A 21,632-nucleotide genomic window follows, 5' to 3' on the forward strand; every position below is an offset into this window, starting at 1 on the left:
CTGCCTCACTGAAGGAGGGCAGATGGGAGGAGTAACTTGGTCAGGAACTGCAACTAACAAAAGTGCTCTTTGTAAAAAGCCCTTTTTTAATCTCAGTATTTTGTTGGCACTTTTGAATGCTTTTTAGAGAATGTGTAGTACTTTAGAGGGAACAGCATTTGTAAAACTCAGTGCAGACCACACAATGACACTTGATCTGCAGACTATTAAAACTGGCAGTTTTTTTCAGGTTTCCCTTTGTAAGTGAATGGAAGTCTAATATGACAACAAATGATAGGGCTCATTTTTCTCATATTTAGGGCTGTTATACTGCATTTTGGGACAGATTTAGCTTTCCAAGGGGAAAAAAAACTCTCATAGGTGTGTTCTAGGCTAATGGCCCTGGAGCCTTTACAAGCCTAGCCCATAGGATTACCCTGGCATCGTGCTACCCAACCTTAGTTCCTAGTGCCTTTATCGAGTAGAGCCACTGGAGTGATCCCCGGGGTAAATTTTCTATTTCCCATCCACTCATAAAGATTTCTGTTGAAGAGGGTCAGCGAGGTGCTCTGCTTGACATGTATGGGAAGTCTATTCCATAGCATGGGCAGTCTCTGGGTTATGAACCTGTCCCTCTAGCATGTTCTGTTGATTGTGGTAATGAGGATGAGGTCCCTGGAGCGTGTGATGCGGAGGGATTGAGATTTTTTTAGATGTGGCATTTCTAACAGAGCTGGGTCAGACATGGCTTTGTAAGTCAAGCAGAGATTACCTCTAGGTAGGTGATATGAGACAGAGAATAGTTGGAGTTTATTGAGTCTGTCCATATAGGACAAGTGTTTAAGGCCTAGGATCCTCTTTGAGGTACATGCCAAATGGGGTATTATACTCGATGATTGGCCTAATGAGGGAAGAGTAAAGGGAGACAATTACCTCTTTCTTCCTGGATACAAAACCCTTAGCAATGAGATGTGCCACATAGAAGGACTTTCTGACCACAGTGGCAACGTGGTGGTCAAAAAAGAGGTTGCTGTCAACTTGTGTTCCCAGATCTCTTATAACGCCTTCTGTATTCAGTGGATTACCATCAATGTGGTAATTCAAGGGAACTGCGTTTTTCCCAAAGGGGATGAAGACGCATTTTTTTGCATTGATCTTAAGGCCATGGTTCTGACACCAGTCATTTGTCTCATTGAGGCCTTTCTGTAGGATGTCAACATCACTTGGGGAGTTAATAATAGCTCCCAACTTGCAATCATCTGCAAACTTTGTCAGCCAGAGTCCCTTTGTGTTGGCGTGGACTTCAGAAAAGTAGCTACCAAACAGGAGAGGACCCACAACTGAATCGTGTGGGAATCCACTTGTGACTGGTCAGCAGTCTGACTTGGAGTCAGCTACTTTCACACTGTGGGTTCTATCTGTGAGCTAGTTTGCAACCCACCTAGTAATATAGGGGTTGATGCCTAGCTTAGTAAGTTTTTCTATGATTTCTGAGTGGGGAATGGTATCAAAGGCCACAGCTCGGGTGACTTACTCAAAGAAGTCGACCAAGTTGACCAGGCATAATCTACTCTTCACAAAACCAGACTGTGCAGGATCCAGAGTTTGGAGATTCCCTATATCCTTGTTTATTAGGTCCATGATGATGCATTCCATAACTTTGCATACCAGACTCGTCAGGTTAATGGGGCGATAATTCCTGGGGTCTGTAGTCGCTCCTCCTTTGTGGAGAGGGATGACTGTAGCAGTGCACCATTCGGTAGGGACAAACCCTGAGGTGAGCCTGTGATTGAACAGGGCACACAAGTGAGATGCCAGTTCACTCTGTATTCATGTAGAACACATCCAGGGATACTGTCAGGTCCCATAGAAGCTGTATTCTTGGCCTTGGACATTGCTGTTTTAACCTGTGCAGCAGTAATACTGGGTGCCTGGCAATCTAGTGGTATTGTGATTGAACCTTTGGTGGGGAGAGGGGTAAAGTTAGCACTGAGTCTGTCCGCCAGTATATTTGCGATATCTGTTGGCTCGGTATAGGAGGTACCATTGTGCAGTAGCTCAGAGCAAATTTAGGTATTGCCATGGAGATTCTTTACATAACTGTAGAAGGCCTTGTAGTTGTCTTTACTATCTGCTGCAATTCTGTTTTCATAGCTTGCTTTAGAGGATTTGATGAGGGATCTCAACCTTTTGTTGAGGCTGATAAGGGAGTGTTTCTAGTCTTGGGACTTCACCTTATTCCACATCAGTTTCCTCCTTCTGTTGTACAGTTTGCTTATGGCAGGGGACCACCAGATTGGCTTCCATTTTTTTTGAGGAGAGCATCTTAGTTCTATTGGGTATGGTGAGATCCATACATTTGTGTACGTGTTCATACAGTGCATTGGTGTATGATTTGGTGGTCATGCAACTATTCTCCATTTGCACGGGTGCCATGAAGTTAGCCACCTCTGTTTCTAGGAGCCCAAAGTTAGCTTTGGAGAAGTTTTTCATGGTGGTTACCTTTGTTGGGGGTGGGGTGGGGGGTGGGAGGGATGTGAATTTCCAAAGTGATTAGCTTGTGATCGGATCTAACCATTGAGGAGTTGACTATTGTAGTGCAATGGTCACCCATGTTAGTAATGACCAGGTCAAGGATGTTGCTACCTCTAATGGGGGTAAGAATGAGCTGGTCCAGGGCATTGGAATTAATGAATTCCAGAAAGCATTGGGCAAGTGCATTGGTACATGAGTAGTTTTCCCAGTTAATGGAGGGGTAGTTGAAATCGCCCAGTATAAGAGTGTTAGGTTGGACCTTAATATTCTCCAGGGTGCTTAGGAATGTGGAGTGTGAATCTTGGGACATGGTTGGGGACCTATAGCATGCTATGACCTGAATCGCTGTCTTACCCAGTGTTAGCTGCACCTGAAGTATCTCAGATGCATTATGTCAGGCTACCAGTCTGGAGGTGTGTGCATCCTTTATGAATATGGAAACACCATCACCTTTGGATCTTCGGTCCAAGTTCTGGGGCCGAAAGGTGTGGAATGAGTTGTAGCCTGATAGTGCAGGGGTGCTTTCTGCTGCCTTGAACCAGGTCTCTGTTACAGCACAAATGTCGATATTCTCCATTTTAAGGAGTACTTTGAGTGAGTGGATTTTGAGATTTATACTTCTAGCGTTGAGCAGCATGACCCTCAAATTGCATTTGTTTGTAGTTGTTACTGTGGTAATTTGGTCTTTGGAACACCACCTAAAAAAGGCACTATAGGGGTGGCAAGAGCCGTGGCCTGTATCCGGAAGCCCAGGGGTGACAGATGCAGGCCATCTCTGGAAAAGCATCAAGGTCTGTCAATCATGTCATCCCAGGCAGACAGATACTGGATCTCCTTAGAATGACACCAGAAACTTAGCCAGTTGTTGAAATCAATCATTTTCTGCTTGTACTGTGGTATCAGTCTGGGTGATGGTAGGATGCTGATCAGGGCTAGGGTCATACCCGCCTGGGCTACATAATCCGAGAGCTCCTCCATGTCTCTTCATGTAGTCCAGGGAGGTACGTCTCAGGTCATTCACATCCACATGTTCAATGACAGAGTCATATTTGTACCTGTTGATGAACCTGAGTGCATGCGTTATGTGGTGGATCCTGGTGCCTGACAGGCAGTTGACTGTTACTTTCTCCTTATTCACCCAAGTGAGTGGGACATCAGTGTGCCTCACTATCGAGTCACCTATGACTAGTGTGTTGAGCATGCTGTTTTGCCTCAGGGGCTTTGGTTGAGTGGCATACTGTTTAGGAGAGTTATGTGGCTCCTAATTAGTGTTGTGTTGTGGTGGTCAAGTAAGTTTCTGCCTTGGAGGTCTCTGCTGTTTGGTTAGATTTTTATTGAGAGCCTCCGCGAAGGTGGGTGTGTGGTTTATGTTTTTATGTGAAGGCAATGCTGGTGTGTGTTCTGGAGGGCTATGTGTTCCATGTGGTGTGGTGCAAGTGTTGACCTTCTCCTCTTGACCAGCTATTCTGGTCTTGGCTGGAGAGTGCGTGGCTTCCAATTTGAATACATAAGTGCATCTCTCACAAGTCTGAGTGTTGGGGGGTAAGAGGAGAGGGTTGTCAGTGTACATGAGGCAGTTGCTATATTGCCTCAGCATGCCCAAGTTCACCAGGTTAATAGGAGAAAGCACAGGGAACTGACCTTTAGACATGCCTGGAGGGGTGGGCATTAATAAGTACTGGAGCTGTTTCCTTGTAGAACGGTTAGTGCTGGTAGCACTTTTGTGTACTACAATAATTGTTACAAGAAGTCTGGTAAAGTGCTAAACTAACAAGCTAGTAAAAGTGCAGAAGAGGAGAGAACTAGCAGATCCCATCAGGATATCTACTCCCATGAGGGCAGACGGGATAGAAAAACAATAAAATTGGCAATGAATACTTATTTTGTGGCAAGCAGCTTTGAGAGGTGCAGAAATTAGGGTTGCCACCTCTCAGTTTTTTTCCAGACCATCCAGAAATCAAACTGATTGTTTGGTAGTCTAGAAAACACTGTACAAACTCCAGTATTTTGTTTCAAAAAAGAAACAGACTATCAGAGTTTATTAAATTGGAAGATTTACTATGCTTTTTTACAGAAAAGGATAGTAAATTGGCAGGAAGCAGGCATCAGGAATGGAAAAAGAGGGTGTTCCCCCATCAGCTGATGTCATAATAATATCTCAAAGTGGGTGGAACTTGGTTGGTAGAGGGGTGGAAATGGGTGGGGTTAGAGGTGATGTGAGGAGTGTGCCCTTTCTACAGTAAAAAATTCTAACTAGAATAGTCCAGTTTCCAAGCTTTGCTGGTTTCAGGACTTTCAATGTTCAGAGCTATCCAGACCTTGCTGTGGTAGAGGGAGGTCCTACTGCTTACCAGTGAAAGTGGGAGCATTGTACTGCCTGTCTAATACTAGAAGAGTGGTTTCTAGCTCTGAAATTGCAATTGTATTGGCCATTTTGGGCTGATTTCTATCCCTTTCAACTTTCTGGCATAAATAAGCACGTTTGCATGTGTTTGAGCTTGTTTTATATCAGCAGATCCTGTTTGGGCATCCTGCAGACTACTATAGCACCAGAAACAAGAAAGAGAGACTTTTTATGCTAACTGCAAGTACATTTTGTTGAATTTTCTAATTGTTGCTGATTTTGGTCATTTTTATTACCTGCACTTCTCAGAAAGCTTAAAAAGTAGACTTGCTACTTATTTCACTGTATTTCTGCCTGGAAATCATTTTCCAGTTGTACACTTGCCTTCCTTTATTTAAAAAGTTTAAATTTTCATACTTCTAATTTTGCTAAGGTTTAATTGAGTTTACTGTTCTGGGCTATACACTCAAGTGCATTAGCCTTTCTGTGCTTATTTACTGTATAACTGCATTGTTTAGCCAGATTTAACAAAAAAAAAAAAAAGTCTATCTTGTTTGCTAATTTCCCACTTTTTCTAACTAGAATAATCCAGTTTCCAGGCTTTGCTGGTTTCAGGACTTTAATTTCAGTGTTCAGAGCTATCCAGAGCTTGCTGTGGTAGAGGGAGGTCCTACTGCTTACCAGTGAGAGTGGGAGCATTGTACTGCTTATCTAACACTAGAAGAGTGGTTTCCAGCTCTAAAATTACAATTTTATTGGCCATTTTGGGCTGATTTCTATCCTTTTCAACTTTCTGGCATAAATACGCATGTTTGCTTGTGTTTGAGACTGTTTTAGATCAACAGATCCTGTTTGGGCATCATGCAGAGTACTGCAGCACCAGAACCAAGAAAGAGAGACTTTTTGTGCTAACTGCAAGTAAATTTTGCTGAATTTTCAAATTTTTGCTGATTTTGGTAATTTTTATTACCTGCACTTCTCGGAAAGCTTAAAAAGTAGACTTGTTACTTATTTCACTGTATTTCTGCCTGTAAAACATTTTCCAGTTGTACACTTGCCTTCCTTTATTTAAAAAGCTTAAATTTTCATATTTCTAATTTTGCAAAGTTTTAATTGAGTTTATTGTTCTGGGCTATACACTCAAGTGCATTAGCCTTTCTGTGCTTATTTACTGTATAACTGCATTGTTTAGCCAGATTTAACAAAAACAAAACTTCTATCTTGTTTGCTAATTTTCCACCTTTTCTAACTAGAATAATCCAGTTTCCAGGCTTTGCTGGTTTCAGGACTTTAGTTTCAGTGTTCAGAGTTATCCAGACATTGCTGTGGTAGAGATAGGTCCTACTGCTTACAAGTGAGAGTGGGAGCATTGTACTGCCTATCTAACATGAGAGGAGTGGTTTCCAGCTCTGAAATTACAATTTTATTGGCCATTTTGGGCTGATTTCTATCCATTTCAACTTTCTGGCATAAATATGCACGTTTGCATGCATTTGCGCACCGCGGGGCTAAGGTTAAACTATTCCCGGTGCCAGAAAGTCTGGTCTTTTAATTTTACCTTAGAACTAGCTAGTTTATCAGCAGTAGCACTAAAATCTGTATACCTGTGACTAGCACTTGCTCTAAACTCGCTAAAAAGCACTAGGAAGACTTAATTTGTTACAAGCACTCACTTCTTCTTGGTAATAAGAAGAAAATAGTCGTAGGCACTAGACAGTCTACAACTGCAAGTACCAACCAAAAAGTAAGGGAAAACAGCTCTTGTACTACACAAAGAAAGCACCTAACCAGGCATGTCCAAGGGTCAGCTTCTGGTGATTTCTCCTGTTCACCTGGTAAATCTGAACAATTGCCTCATGTATACAGACAACCCTCTCCTCCTACCACCAAACACTACAACCTGTGAGAGATGGACTTTCATAGCCAAACTGGAAGCAAAGCTCTCTCCAGCCAAGATTGTGCTAGACAGTCAAGAGGACTCAAGCAACACATAGTCCTTCAAAACCCACACCACCAAAACCCACATATAGCAACACAAAACTTACATATGCAGAGGCTCTTAACATTAACCTGCCCAAGCAACAAGGATCTCTGAAGCTGAAATGCAAACAAACACAACCCCCAAACACAACCAAAGTGTCACATAGCTCACAACACCAGTGTGCCACCTAACAGCAGCCCCTAAGGCAAGACAATGTACCCAACACTTTAGTCATACTCTGTAGTCAGGCATACTGATGTCCACTCACCAGGCTGTACAAGGAGAAAATTACAGTTAGTTGCCTGTTGGGTGCCAGGATCCACCAGATAATACATGCACTTAAGTCACTCCACAACAGGTACAAACATGACTCTGTTATTGTCCATGTTGGAGTGAATGACTTGAGACATACTTCCCTGGACTACATGAAAAGAGACATGAAAGAGCTCTCGGATCATGTAGCCCAGGCAGGTATGACCCAAGCCCTGAGTAGCATCTTGCCATCACCCAGAATGATACTACAGTATAAGGACAAAATGATTGAATTCAATAATTGGTTAAGCTTCTGATGTCATTCAAAGAGGATCCAGTATCTGTCTGCCTGGGAAGAAATGATTGACAAACCATGATGCTTCGCAAGAGATGGTTTGCACCTGTCACCCCTGGGATTCAGGTTACTGGCTAAGGCTCTTGCCACCCCATATAGTGCCTTTTTTAGGCAAGGTTCAAAGGACAAAACTACCACCATAATGGGTACAAGCAAGCAAAATCTGAAGGTAATGCTACTCAATGCTAGAAGTCTAAACCTCAAGATGCAGTCTCTCAAGGCTCTCCTGAAAATGGAGAACATTGATATCTGTGCAGTAACTGAGACCTGGTTCAAAGGTCCAGAGAGCACCCCTGCAATACCAGGCTATAACTCATACCACACTTTTTGTCCACCAAACCAGGACTGAAACACTAAAGGTGGAGGAGTGTCCATATTCACCAAGGATATTCACATCTCCAGGCTGGTTGCCCAACACAATGCATCTGAAATTCTCCAGGTGCAACTAACACTAGGTAAGACTGCAATACAAATTGTAGCTGGCTACAGATCCCCCACCATGACCCGAGACTCTCACTACACCTTTCTAAACATACTGGAAAATATTAAGATACAACCAAACACCCTAATACTGGGTGACTTCAACTACCCTGCCATTAACTGGGAAACTACTCCTGTGCCAACACCTTTGCTCAACAGTTCTTGGAATTCATAAATTCCAATGCCCTAGAGCAACTAATTCATAGTCCCACCAGGGGTACCAATATTCTAGACCTGGTCATTACCAACATGGGAGAGCAATGCTCCACACCAGTGGTCATCCCCTCATTGGCCAGATCAGACCATAAGCTAATCACCCTTGACAACCACATCCCACCCCACCCCCCTTTAAGGAAACCTCCATAAAAAACTTCTCCAAACCAACTTCATGCTTCTCAAGTTAGAAGTAACAAACTTCATGACACTCATGCAGATGGGAACTGGAAGTTCAACTGCTGAATCCTACACTAAGGTGCTGTACGAGCACATTCACTCATGCATGTACCGAGCCATCCCAAATAGAACCAAGGCACTGTCCTCTAAAAAAAGGAAGCCAATCTGGTGGTCCTCTGCCATAAACAAGCTGTACAACAGAAGGAAGAAACTGTTGCAGAAAAGAAGAACAACCCTGGATTCAAAACTCACTCACCAGCCTCAGTAGAAAGCTGAGATCTCTCATAAAATCTTCCAAAGCTAGTTACGAAAACAAAATTGCCAAACATTCCAAAGACAACCACATGGCATTTTACAGCTATGTCAAGAATCTAAATGTCAATACTTAGATCTGCTCTGAGCTACAGCAGAATGGCACTATATATACTGATCCCAAGGATATTGCCAATATCCTGGCAGATAGATTCAGTGCTAACTTCACCCCCCCCTCTCAACCTCTAAAGGGCCCATCTCAATACTGAAAGAATGCCAAATTCTGGTAATCACGGCCACTCAGGTAAAAAATACACTCTCCAAAGCCAAGAATACAGCATCTATGGGACCAGACGATATCCTGGACTGTGTACTGCATGAACTACAAAATGAAATGGCACCTCACCTATGTGCCATGTTTAATCATAGCCTCATGTCAGGCTTCATGCCCACAGAGTGGTGCACAGCTACAGTCATCCCACTCAACAAGGGGGGGATCCACTTTGTATCCCAGGAACTACCATCCCATCTGTCTGACAAGCCTGATCTGCAAGGCCATGGAACATATTATCATGGAACATATAAACAAAGACATTGGCAACCTTCAAACACTGGACCCCACCCAGTTTGGGTTCATGAAGGGACGATCTTGCCTCCTGAACCTGATCAACTTCTTCGAATCAGTCTCCAGAGCTGTGGACAAGGGTAAGGTGGTTCACACAGCCTACTTGGACCTCTCCAAGGCATTTGACACTATTCCCCCACTCTGTAATCATAGGTAAACTTACTAAGCTGGGAATTAATCCCTATGTCACTCGATGGGTTGCAAACTGGCTTACTGACAGAACACACACTGTAAAAGTAGCTGACTCCAAATCCAGATCCAGGCAAGTGAGAAGTGGTGTACCACAGGGTTCTGTCCTGGGACCACTCTTGTTTGACATCTACTTCTCTGAAGTACAGGCCAACACTAAGGGACTCTGCCTTACAAAGTTCACAGATGACTGCAAGCTGGGAGCCATTATTGAATCCCCAAATTATGTGGATATACTACAAAAGGGCCTTCCAAAACAGATGCCTGGTGCCAGAGCTATGGGCTCAAGCTAAAAGCCAAAAAATGTATAGTTGCCCCCTTTGGGAAAAAACATGTACCTGTGAACTACCACATAGGTGGCAGTACACTAAACACCGAAAGTGTGATAAGAGAGCTAGGGACACAGGTGGACAGTGGTCTCACCTTTGATAACCATATAGCCACAACAGTTAGACAATCCTTCTACGTGGCACACCTCATCACTAAGGGCTTTTCATCCAGAAAAAAGGAGGTCATTGTCCCTCTGTACTCATCCCTCATTAGACCATTATAGAATACAATGCCCTGTTTGGTATGTACCTCTCAAGACATCTGCAACAACTAGAAAGGCTGCAGAAATACCTCACAAAAAGAATAACAGGCCTAAAGCAGATGCCTTATGCTGACTGTCTAAAGAAACTCCAGCTATACTCTGTCACATATCACCTACTCAGAAGCGATCCCTGCCTAACATACAAGGCCATGTCAAACCCAGAGTTACTGGACATGCTACACCTAAAGAAATCCCAATCCCTCTAAGCCACACACTCCAGGGATCTTAACCTTGTCATCATGATGAATAGAACATGCTGGAGGGATAAGTTTCTGACCCAGAGACTCCCCATACTCTGGAATAGGCTGCCCATACATGTCAGGCAGAGTGCCTCAATGGTACTCTTCAAGAGGAATCTTGACGATTGGATGGGAGATAGGAAATTTACCCTGGGGATCATATCAGTAGCCCTGCTAGACAGGGGTCCAAGAAAGTAAATATTTGTGGGAAGCAATAGCCAGGGAATCATTATGGCTAGGCTTGTATAGGCCCTAGGGCCAATAGCCTAGTACCTACCTATGAACATATGAACCACTACGAAAGGTGGGAACCCTAGCAGAAATTCATGACTAGATAAAAAAGATATGTTTTTTCATCATTTGCCCATAGTGGTTCTTTAAGTACTGTTCTTCTGCATCTGTGTGCATCTATTTATCTGTGTTATTTTAATGTTTCCTGCGATTTAAACTCTGGTGTTTACTATAAATAGATATTTAGTATTTTCTTATTCTTTTCTTATTTATTATTAAATATATTTAAACTTTTCATTGTGGCTGGCCTTTTAGAGAATATTTTAATCTCTCAGAGTACTTGTATATATTTGGTGACAGCTCTGGCTGCTCCTGAAGTCTTGGTGTTGGTCAAACTACCATTTGTATTAATATTAAGTTCACTCAGTATAATTGGGTACCCTTGCAAAAGCCTTAAAGTAGATGGCTTCGGAGTGTCTGCTGGTGGTATAACTGCTTTATAGTCTGGGCAGAAGGGGGCATAACTAATAAATCTGTGCCAGCCTTTCCTGTGTGTGTGTGTGTGTGTGTGTGTGTGTGTGTGTGTGTGTGTGTGTGTGTGTGTCTGTCTATGTGAAAATCAAATCTCAAAGGTTTGTCTGCCAGCTGTTTGGAGCAGGGACACAAAGCATTGGCTTCACAGACAGAGAGCTGGAGAACTTGTCTTGGACACTTGTCTGAGGTTTCAACTATATAGCCATAGCAGTTGGGAGTCTTACTGGGGACCTGGAGGGAGACAGATAGAGAAATCCAGACCCTGGACTGAGTGTGTTCCATGTGAGCTCTTAAGAGAAATTGTGCTTGATCAAAGCTCATCTGGAATTATTGGGTGTATCCATTTTTATTCCAGGTGAATGCCCCTCTCCAGTGCCAGTGGTGAGGATTGAGGCTCCTTGATTACTGGCCCAGAGTGGGGATATCACAATTGACACTTTGCTGTTTAAAGACGAGGTGGAAAGAAAAAAACGTGTTTGCTTTAAAAAAGAAGGTTGTAGAGTTGTTTCACCCCTTGACTCAACTTCATCCTCTCATCAAATCTTTTTAGAACCTCTGCTGCATAATAGTTAAGGGCCTCTTTGTTCAAGGGAGAATTTAAAATATCTTTCTTAACATCTTCTGGTAAATTTTAAGAACAAAGCAAATCTTCTCAAAATCAGCACAGAAGCAACAGCTCTGGATAGAGTGGCAGCTGCATTATATAAATACGTGAAAGCATCTTTAATTACATGAAAAGCAGATGAACTAGAGGCATTTAAGGAATTTACCACAGAAGAAGGAAGGTTAGGAGTGAACTTTTCCATGTTCTCAAAAGAAAGAAGTAAAAACTTTAACATATGAGCCTGGTAATTTAAAATTTAAAATTGAATGGTAAAATGGGAGAAGAATAAACTTTCTTCCCAAATATGTCAAAAACTTTCCCATCCTGGTCAGCATTAGCAATGTGTTTTACAAAAGCAGTTTTGGAAAAGGACATCACTGCAGAGTCCACAACAGAGTTACTAAATAGATATTAGTGAGTTTTAGCTATCTTGTATAACCTGTCAGTCTTTCTAGGAACAGGGGGTTGACTGTCAGGTAAACAATAAGCTGTCATAAAAATATCCTCAAAAGCAGATAAAACAGGAGTTATAGCTGCAAGTTGAGGAATATCCAAATGTAATAAATCTTAAACCTTTTGCTAGATGTAAGAATTTCATTGTGTGTCCTTTGAAATACTTATTTCATTTTAGATAAAGTCTCAGAAAAAGAGATGCCTTTTAAAGGGATAGCTGAAGCAACACTTTCCTCAGAATCAGAATCTTCAATTTGTAAAGAAAACACCAAAGCAAAATGTTCTTCTTCCTTTCCCTGTTCTTTGGACTGAAAATCAGAACCAGAAAGAGGGGAAACTCTTTTTTTTTCTGCCAGAGGTAGAATTAGTCAAATGAAAAGCATATGTCAGTTCCCTACCAAATCATAGCAAGTCTCCTTTGTCTGTGAAAATGATACAGCAAAACATATGTTTTTAATTGTTTTTTGTTTGTTTTCTTTTCCTGGGGTATCCCTGGCAAAATGATCCAAGGCAGGCACGCCATCATGGGATTCAGGCTTTGTACCTCAGCTTTGTGGTATACCTCCACCCACCCTTCCACTGAGACTGACAAGATTCATTCACTTCTTTTGTCCACAGAGGACAACTCAACAATGACAGAGGTTGTGCCTGGCCTCCAGCACTTAGTGGCTGTAGGTGCAACACCACAGAGATCATGGGAAAACAATGAGCAGTCCAAGGAACTAAGTCCTGACACAGCAGTCATATATTGACATCTGAGCCTGACACCTAAAGACATCCTAGTATGTTTCTTTTTCTTGCTGATGCAGGAAGGAAGAACCAGTAACTGATTCATTGGTATCACAAAGAAAGAACCAAGAGTAACTGAGCCTGAAGGAGTTGTTAAAGCTAACTGAAAGAAAACAGGTGGTTTTGAGGTAAGAAAATGACTGAAAGTCTCACAAAATAATCAAGTCCTCCAAACACACAATACTGTACAACAGTAGCAATCAAATAAACAAATGTTTTTGTTTTTCACACAGTTTGTTCACATGAGCGTTTCTGAGTAAAACTCCCCTAACAAGCAAAGGCAGTCTCTAAAAACAAAATTTCCTAGATAAAAACACATAATTTCACAGAAAATACACTAGCTTCCCCTTCGAAATTTAAAGTAGTGGAAGGTTTTCCTTAGTCAGGAACTTATCTGCCCAGCCTTGAAAAATAGCTAGCCAACAGTCAGCACCATCAAGCCTGCAGAAGGAATGCATTTCATTGACAAGAAAGCTGTGAGATTTTTTTAGACAAGAAATATCTTTATTAAATTATCACATATGACATAGGCAATCTTACATTCATATAAATAAAGCTCTGAGATTTTTGATGCTCTAATTGAATTTTTATATGGAGTTTTCAGCAAGCTCCTGGCAGTTAGAGTGCAGAGAAGGTGCCATTAAGCTTTGAAAAGCTGGCCAGTTGGTCATATTTTTGGCAAGCAATAACCTGATAACTTAGGGTACTGCAAAACTGATCTAAAGTTAAACATCAAAACAACATGCTCTGATGAAGTAACTGATGAAGTCTATTTACATAATTTTGGAAGGTGGCAAAAGTGCTGTCAATGCATTTTGAATGGATAGTAAAGGGAAAGAAATGTCCATCTTCATGGCAAGGGGGAATTATAGTCCAAAAAAAAAAAAAAAAAAAAAACAGCTTAACAGGAGTATAAAAATCCAAAATATATATAGACCCAGAAAGCTGGTGTACAAGTCACATAAGATATTTCACAGAATATTTTTGCAAGATTTAAAAATGAGTTAGAGGCCCCCCCATTATGCTCAGTTGGCTTATGTTGCAAAGAAGTCAACATTATATGCATGTTTGCTACTAAAGCACATTGCTGAGAGCTATACCGAGTAAGAAAGCACTTGCTTTGTCATTTATGGATTTAGAATATGCATATAATAATGTAAATAGGTGAAAATTTGGGCAGTAATATTTAATAGATATTTTACTGAAAGTTTAATAAGTATAATGCTTGTCATTTATAGTTTGACTCTGACACAAGTTAAGATTTCAAGGTGTGGGCAGTTAACGACAAAGTTTGAGACAAACAATGGAATTTGATATGGCTACAAATTTTCTCCCTCATCAGCCTTTCTGGAGATCCAAGGCCAACACCGGGATACAAATCTTGCCCTGTTCACCTTACTCCCTACAGGGATTGTCTCTTTCTCCCAGAAGAGAGAGTTAAAGGATCCAAGAAAGTATGTGACATGCTACTATCCTTACTGCAAATTTTGCTTGTGACATTGTTATCACTTGCCTGGTGCTAGTAAGGGATCCCAGCCAGAATAGCCTGCAGCCACACACTTCTCACTGTGAATCTCCCTATAAACCTACCTCATCCCAGTCTCCCTTTTCAGAGCTACCTCCCTTCCATCTCCTATCTACCTGCTTTAGCGGTCCCTCTTTTTACTTAACCAGGTTCTGTCCACTAGGTGGCAGTGTCTACCCATCTTAACCCCTTTTCCTTTAATCCTTCCCTTCACCATAATGTTATAGATCAATAGGCTTCTCTCCCTTATTGCTAAGTAATAGTTTTACCCTTCTCCACTTCTGGTCTCTGTCTTCTCCATCCCCTTGAACCTGCACCCCTAGATTCCCAATTACTACCCTTCTTACCTCCTTCAGTACTTACCTTCACCAGACTGATTGTTCTCAAACTGCTCCTGCTGCCTGCCTTCCTTGGGTGTATCCCGCTCCGTTCGCCCTGCGGGCTCACTCCGCTCCCCTACCCTGCCCCCAATTCCCACCCACCCCCAGGACATCTACACATATACCTAACAAACTCCACCTATCTAACCTACTACCCACAGTCCTCTCCCACTTACCCCTCCCCTATTCTCTAATCAAGAAAAACCCCACCTCATTTTCCACTCCCACTGCTAATCCTCCCCCTACTCTCTTCTAGTCCCTACACACTATTTTCCCTTTATCCTTTCCTTCTATATCTAACTCTCTCCATTCACTTCTGACCTTTCCCTTCTCAACTAACATACATTACTATTCTTCTCCTGTCTGTATTTTACCCTCCCTTATCCTAACATGCCCTACAAACTCCCTTTAACCTTTCAACTCCCCTGCTCCCTTCTCATCTTACTAATAACTCTTTATCATGCTACTTCATACTCCCATAAAGCTCCTCCTCTATGTCCTACTCAAACTACCCCTAACCCCCAACCACTACCTCTTGAACTCTCTCACTTTCACTCCATATGCTCCTCCCTTATTCCACCCAACCTGTTACACCTTTTTCATCCCAAATTATTCTCTACCTCAACTAAAACCCTCTCACTGAAACCTCTGATAAACCCTAACAAATACCTACTATACAAACTTTACGATCCAAAACTGATCACCTGCAATGTCCTAGCCTTATCTGGAGACATTCATCCTAACCCTGGCCCTTGTCCCAGTACAAACTACTCCATCCTTCCATCCTCCTCCTCACCTACAACAAATAACACTCCCCACCCTTCCTGTCCCCCTCCCACTTCCCCCCTTAATACTCCGAAAAAATCTTCACTATCAATGCCCAGAGCCTTAACAACAAATGTCACCATCTACAAGCCTGGATTAATCATAATAAACCCGACATCCTAGCCATCTCTGAAACCTGGCTAAAACCCCATACCACTGACTCTGAAATATTACCTCCTGGTTACCTCATCCTCAGAAGTGACCGTTTAAACAAAAAAGGTGGTGGCTCTGCCATAATTTACTCTAATCATCTCTCTCTAATACCCCTTCAAATTCCTACCCCTAATTTCACAAACTCTGAAATCACCGTTAGCCTTCTCTGATTAAATAAACACAAGAATATCTGCTTCATATCTTTATATATCTCCCCTGGCAACAATATCTCCACCCTTGAAGATATTCTATACTGGGCCTCAACTCAAATAAAATATGAAACATATATTCTAGGCGATGTCAATATCGACTGGAATAAAATCAACTCACCATCACCTTCACTTTCCATTAACCTTCTAAACTTCACCCAAGTAATCTCCTCAACTACTCGCCCTAACAAAAACCACCCCCCAGGGTCCATCTTAGACTGGATTCTAGTCTCCCATCCAAACAAAATCACTCTCAGTGGCACCATCCCTGACACCTTCAGTGACCATCTCCCTGCTCCACCATGCTCCCAGCTCCACCCAACACCATCACCTCTACATTCAAACTCGTAACCTCAGTAACTTTAACCCCTTAATTTTCTCCAACATCTTCAAACAAATCAACTGGCAACCTCTAAATATCCTCCCACTTTACAATGCTGTTGAACACTTCAATTCCATCTTCCTAGATACTCTCAACTCCCTAGCCCCTCTAAGAAATAAGAGAATCAAAACTAACTCTGCACCATGGTTGACAAAAGAAACTAAACAAATCATGCGTCACAGAGACAAGTCCTGGAAGCTCTACCAGAAAAATAAACTATCCTCCACCTTACTTCTATACACCCAACTTCGCAACCAAGTAAAGAAACTCATTACCAAAGACAAAAAAAACTACTATATTAAACTTCAGTCCAATAACAATGAAAACCCTAAACAATTTTGGAAATCAGTCAATTCCCTTCTTCATCCCCGATCTCAATGCAACCCCTGCCCCAGCCCTAATCTATCTGACAATGAACTTAGCTCCTACTTCAATACCTTCTTCACTGAATCCATAGCTAAACTAACCAAAACGTTTCCTAATAACAACCTACCTAACTTCCTTTCCTCTCCACCCAGCAACCCAAACAATAATCCCCTCAATTTCAATTTAAAACCTGTATCCACATCTTTTATAAAAAAGCTTCTCTCCAAGCTAAAGCCAGGTTCTAATGCCCCTGACAATATTCCCCCTTCCTTCCTCAAACATGCAGCTGAAGGTATCGCCCTTCCAATTAGTATTCTGATTAATAGATCCTTAACTGAGTCATACGTACCCAAACTTTGGTGTTCAGCCTACATCCTACCTCTTCACAAAGGAGGCAAAAACACCACTATTTCTAACTTCCGCCCTATCGCCCTACTCTCTCCAATATCTAAAATTCTAGAAAAATGCGCCCACCACCAATTCTTACCCTATCTCATTCAAAATCACCTCCTTACACCCACCCAGCATGGCTTCCGGCCCGGCCACAGTACCATAACTGCACTATTATCCTTCTTAGAAACTATCAATCAAGCTCGAGACTCTGGACTCATTGTATCCACAATATTGCTATACCTTTCAAAAGCTTTTGACACCATCTCCCACACACACCTTCTTCATCATCTGGCTAATCTCAAACTCTCCCCAAACACTCTTTCCTGGTTCTCCAGTTACCTATCTAACAGATCTCAAGCAGTCAAATGGAAGAACTCATTCTCTTCCTTTTTGCCTACATCTACTGGTGTTCCTCAGAGATCCATCCTTGGACCCATACTTTTCAACATCTTCATAAACAACCTTCACACCTTCATCCCTGACACCACAGTCATCCAATACACAGATGACTCTACGTTGGTCTGCTCTGCCCCTAACCTTCCTGAACTCCAGACCAAAACCCAATTAGCCTTTACCACCACAGAGAACTGGATGCACCAAAACCACCTTTCTCTCAACTCCAATAAATCCAAAATACTAATTTTTCTCCCCTCCAAAGTTTCCTCTGTGGACAAAAACACTTTCAATGTTCTCAGCCAGACTAATGCTTCCATTGAAGTGGTCCCCTCTGCAAAGCTCCTTGGCATCACCATAGACGAACACCTCAAATTTGATCTTCATATACAACATAACATAAAGAAAACCCACCAAAAGCTAGGTATGCTATATAGGAACAATCACTTCCTATCAAACTCCACTAGGCATACCCTGGCAACATCCTTCCTCCTACCTTCCCTTCTATATGGAGCCCCTCTCCTAACCAACTTGTCTGCTACCAACACCTCTAAGCTTGAAGCTTGCTATAATAAGATCTCTAAATTTGCCACCAAATCCAAAGCATCAAGTCACCACTGCCACAGCCTTCGTTCGCTGAACTGGCTAGAACTCCCTAATCACCTAGACTGTCTACAACTAACCACTGCTCACAAACTAATATTCTCTCCTAATAAATGCCCAGCCTTAAAGGACATCCTTCCTCCATACATCCCCAACAGACCACTGAGATCCGAAAACCAAAACCTAATCTCCATTAGTAAACCGAAATGACCAGCTGGCCAGCTTTTACTCTCCTTCTCACTAGGTAAAAAATGGAACTCTCTGCCTACTTCACTTAGGACTATACCCAACACTGAATCCTTCAAAACTCAACTTTTTCTTCACTTATCCTCCAAATGGAAATGCTCCTGCTTTCACTCCACTTAAATTCCATAGTGACTCCTACTCCTACTCCACTATACTCTCATACTTATTCTAATTTCTCAAAATAACTACAACTAACAGACTTTAAGTGACTGTAAGCATATAAATATTGAAAAAAAAAAAAAATGCCATCAAGTTCTCTTCAACTCTCAAATGTAGTAACCCTACTTGTTTTTACAAACTATATTGTATGTATTTTTTTATTTGTAATCTTTATTTGAATTCTGTAACCTATATTGTATTATACTGTTCTTGGAGCGTTATTCTGTAACCTATATTGTATTATACTGTTCTTGGAGCTTTTCTCCCCGGGCCTCCACTGAAAATGGGCACTTCATGGCCCAGTGGACTTCCCCGGTAATCAAACTGAAATAAATAAATAAATATATATATATAGGTGACATAATTTTAATAGCAACAACATATGCCTCATTGTATGAAGAGATGAAATATCTGAATGCTGACCCACACTCTACCAGTAAATACAAATAATCAAAGCTGATGATTTACAGATTAAAAAATCAGAACAAGTTTGTTATTAAGATGGTAGAAGGAAATTTTTAATTAGTTAAATTAATAACATATTAGGAATTGTTTTTTCATCGAATAGACCTTGGGGACAACATGCTGAGTACTTAAAAGCAAAAAATCAGTAAGAATTTTTTCATATTACATGATGTAGAGTCAACTTCAGATGAAATAATAGTCAATCCACTGTCCGAGTCAATAAATTCAAAGATATCTCCTATAGTGATGTTCTCATATAGTGAAGTTCAGCCCAGACTTTTGGGGTTATGGTAATGAGCTGGGGATTACTCCAAACCTGCATTAACAATACTCAGGAAAGCTTTGCAGGTACCTGGTCCTTTGCCAGCAGCTCACCTAAGGCACACATTTGAGATTACAAATGAATCATTGATAGATAGCAAAAATTAGCTTGATGGGTTAGAAATTTGAGACTGCATAAAGCAGATGTAGTAGCTCAGGTATGGAAGGAAATGATGTTCCATAGGCAGAAGGAATCCACTTCCTGTGAGCGAGTAGACAGGATTTTAAAGATGTACAGTTTGAAATACCTAAGAAACTCCTAGTATCATGTTAAGTAGAACATGTTCCACATTTAAAAAAAAAATGATCAAAAAATTTAATGGGAGACAGAAGAATCCATACAACCCTCAGCTTTCTTCCATTTATATGCAATTCTAAAAGAAAGGCATTTAAAAAGGGTATATACATGCTTGCTTGTTGAATGTGTGATCATACAGCTTTACAGTGAAGTTTGAATACTGCAGCTGGCTACCACAGTGTGCTGGAATGTGCAAGCCAGTAGCAGATATTATCTGTTTTTTCCCATTTTTACCATTATAGTGAGATTATGGACATGATATATTTTTTCTGTTTTTTCTTTGAGTTGTGATTTTCAGAATTTGATTTTTGTAAAAGCATAGCTTGCATTGTAGTGACTTGATTGAACCTTTAAAGCACACATACATACACAAGATATACATTTGAAATTAAATATATGACTTTATGGAGAAATATGACACACGGGAGAATACCAAGCACATGCTTTTCATGAGATGAAAGAGAAGGAAGACTTGACATGTCATGTTAAGAAGACAATTTTATAATCATCAGAGAAAATATTTGATGCACAAAATACTTGGGTATGATGCAAAAAAGATTAGAATGGACTCCCCAATGGATCTTGTAAATTTGGTGTTCTTCAGTCAAAAGGAATACCAGTTACAACATTTGAATATATGCTTTCAGCTATGCAAATAATCTGGAAAAGAATAATTAGGAACTCACTAAAAGAAATAAAAACATTCCTCAGGATGGTGATATTTATGAGTGCTGAGAAATTCTTACATTCTTAATAAATAGCTTATCTAGTAAAACTGAAAAATGTTTATTTTCTATTGGAAATTGTGATGAAAAGTTCATATGGGAAACAGGGCTGGCCTTAGCTGAAATGGCGCTCTAGGCGAAGTAGTGCTCCAGCACCCCTTAAGCCCCACCCATACCACACATGAAACACCCCTATTTGAGCCACGCCCACTGGGTCATTCCCCAAGAAAGCCACTCCAGTCATTTCCTTAAATTATTTAAATGCTTAGGAAGAAAAATATACCTTGTAATGTAGTTAAACTGCAGCTACCTTTGCATATGTATTTTCGACATGAAATACCAGAGCCAGATCATGGTCAAGTAGAGTCCTAGGAAGGGTAATAGACCTCCACCCCAGAGCACCCCCCAGCAGCAGCCCCCTCCTCAGCCATTCCAGTGTTCCATTATTTGGTTATCTCACCAGTTACCATGCATACTGTTCTATTTGCCTCTACAATGATTACAGATATTGAAATAAAATAGCACAAACACAGCCATTTGCTAAACAAACATTACAGTCTCACAATGAAAACAGACTTAACATGAGCAGTAAACTTCTCTGACCTTGAAAGTCACATTCATTGAAATGGCAAAACATTCATTGAAACGGCATGAAAACCCACATTCATAGAAATGCATCTGGTTGGTGGAGAATTAAGTTTACCTTTGGAATGTTTTCAAAACAGACGCCTTGCACACATTTTTTTAGGGCCATGCATTCATGTATTTATTCTTTAATTCACTTTCCTGATTGCATTGAATTATATTCCTTGTATAATACAGCACCACTTGTTAGAATATGTTTTAAATTTGTAGTTTTAAACATTCTTTTAATAAGCAATGAAACAAAATGTATGAACCAATAACTACCCATTCCAGAAAATTCCAACAATAAAAGGCCACTCAAGACTTCTGTCATTACAATCCACCAATATTATTCCACACGCACAATCTCTGCAGAAGTAAAATCATCTGAATTCCACATTAAAGAAATCTGTCACTAATGAAGAGGTTGCTACTTGCAAACAACTTTACATATCAGTGTTATCTACAAATTCAGTGCCTGGTGCCCTTGAAAAATTAATTGCCTATATTACATAAAAAATTGGTAAGTTGGTAATATTGCAGTAGGAAATGACTAACAAGTTCACAGTCACTAGGCATCTCATACAAAAGGCCATACTCAGGAGTGTAGAACCCCTATCCTCCCCCTTATAATGCACCAAATAATCAACAATCATATGGGCACTGCATATCAGCATTCCATCTACATGGTGTGGGAGTGGAATCCACAGCCTTCTGCGTCAAAGGCAATTATGCTAC

This window comes from Protopterus annectens, chromosome 5.part1, assembly GCF_019279795.1.
Source record: "Protopterus annectens isolate FY-2018-M chromosome 5.part1, PAN1.0, whole genome shotgun sequence".
Classification (NCBI taxonomy): Eukaryota; Metazoa; Chordata; order Ceratodontiformes; family Protopteridae; genus Protopterus; species Protopterus annectens.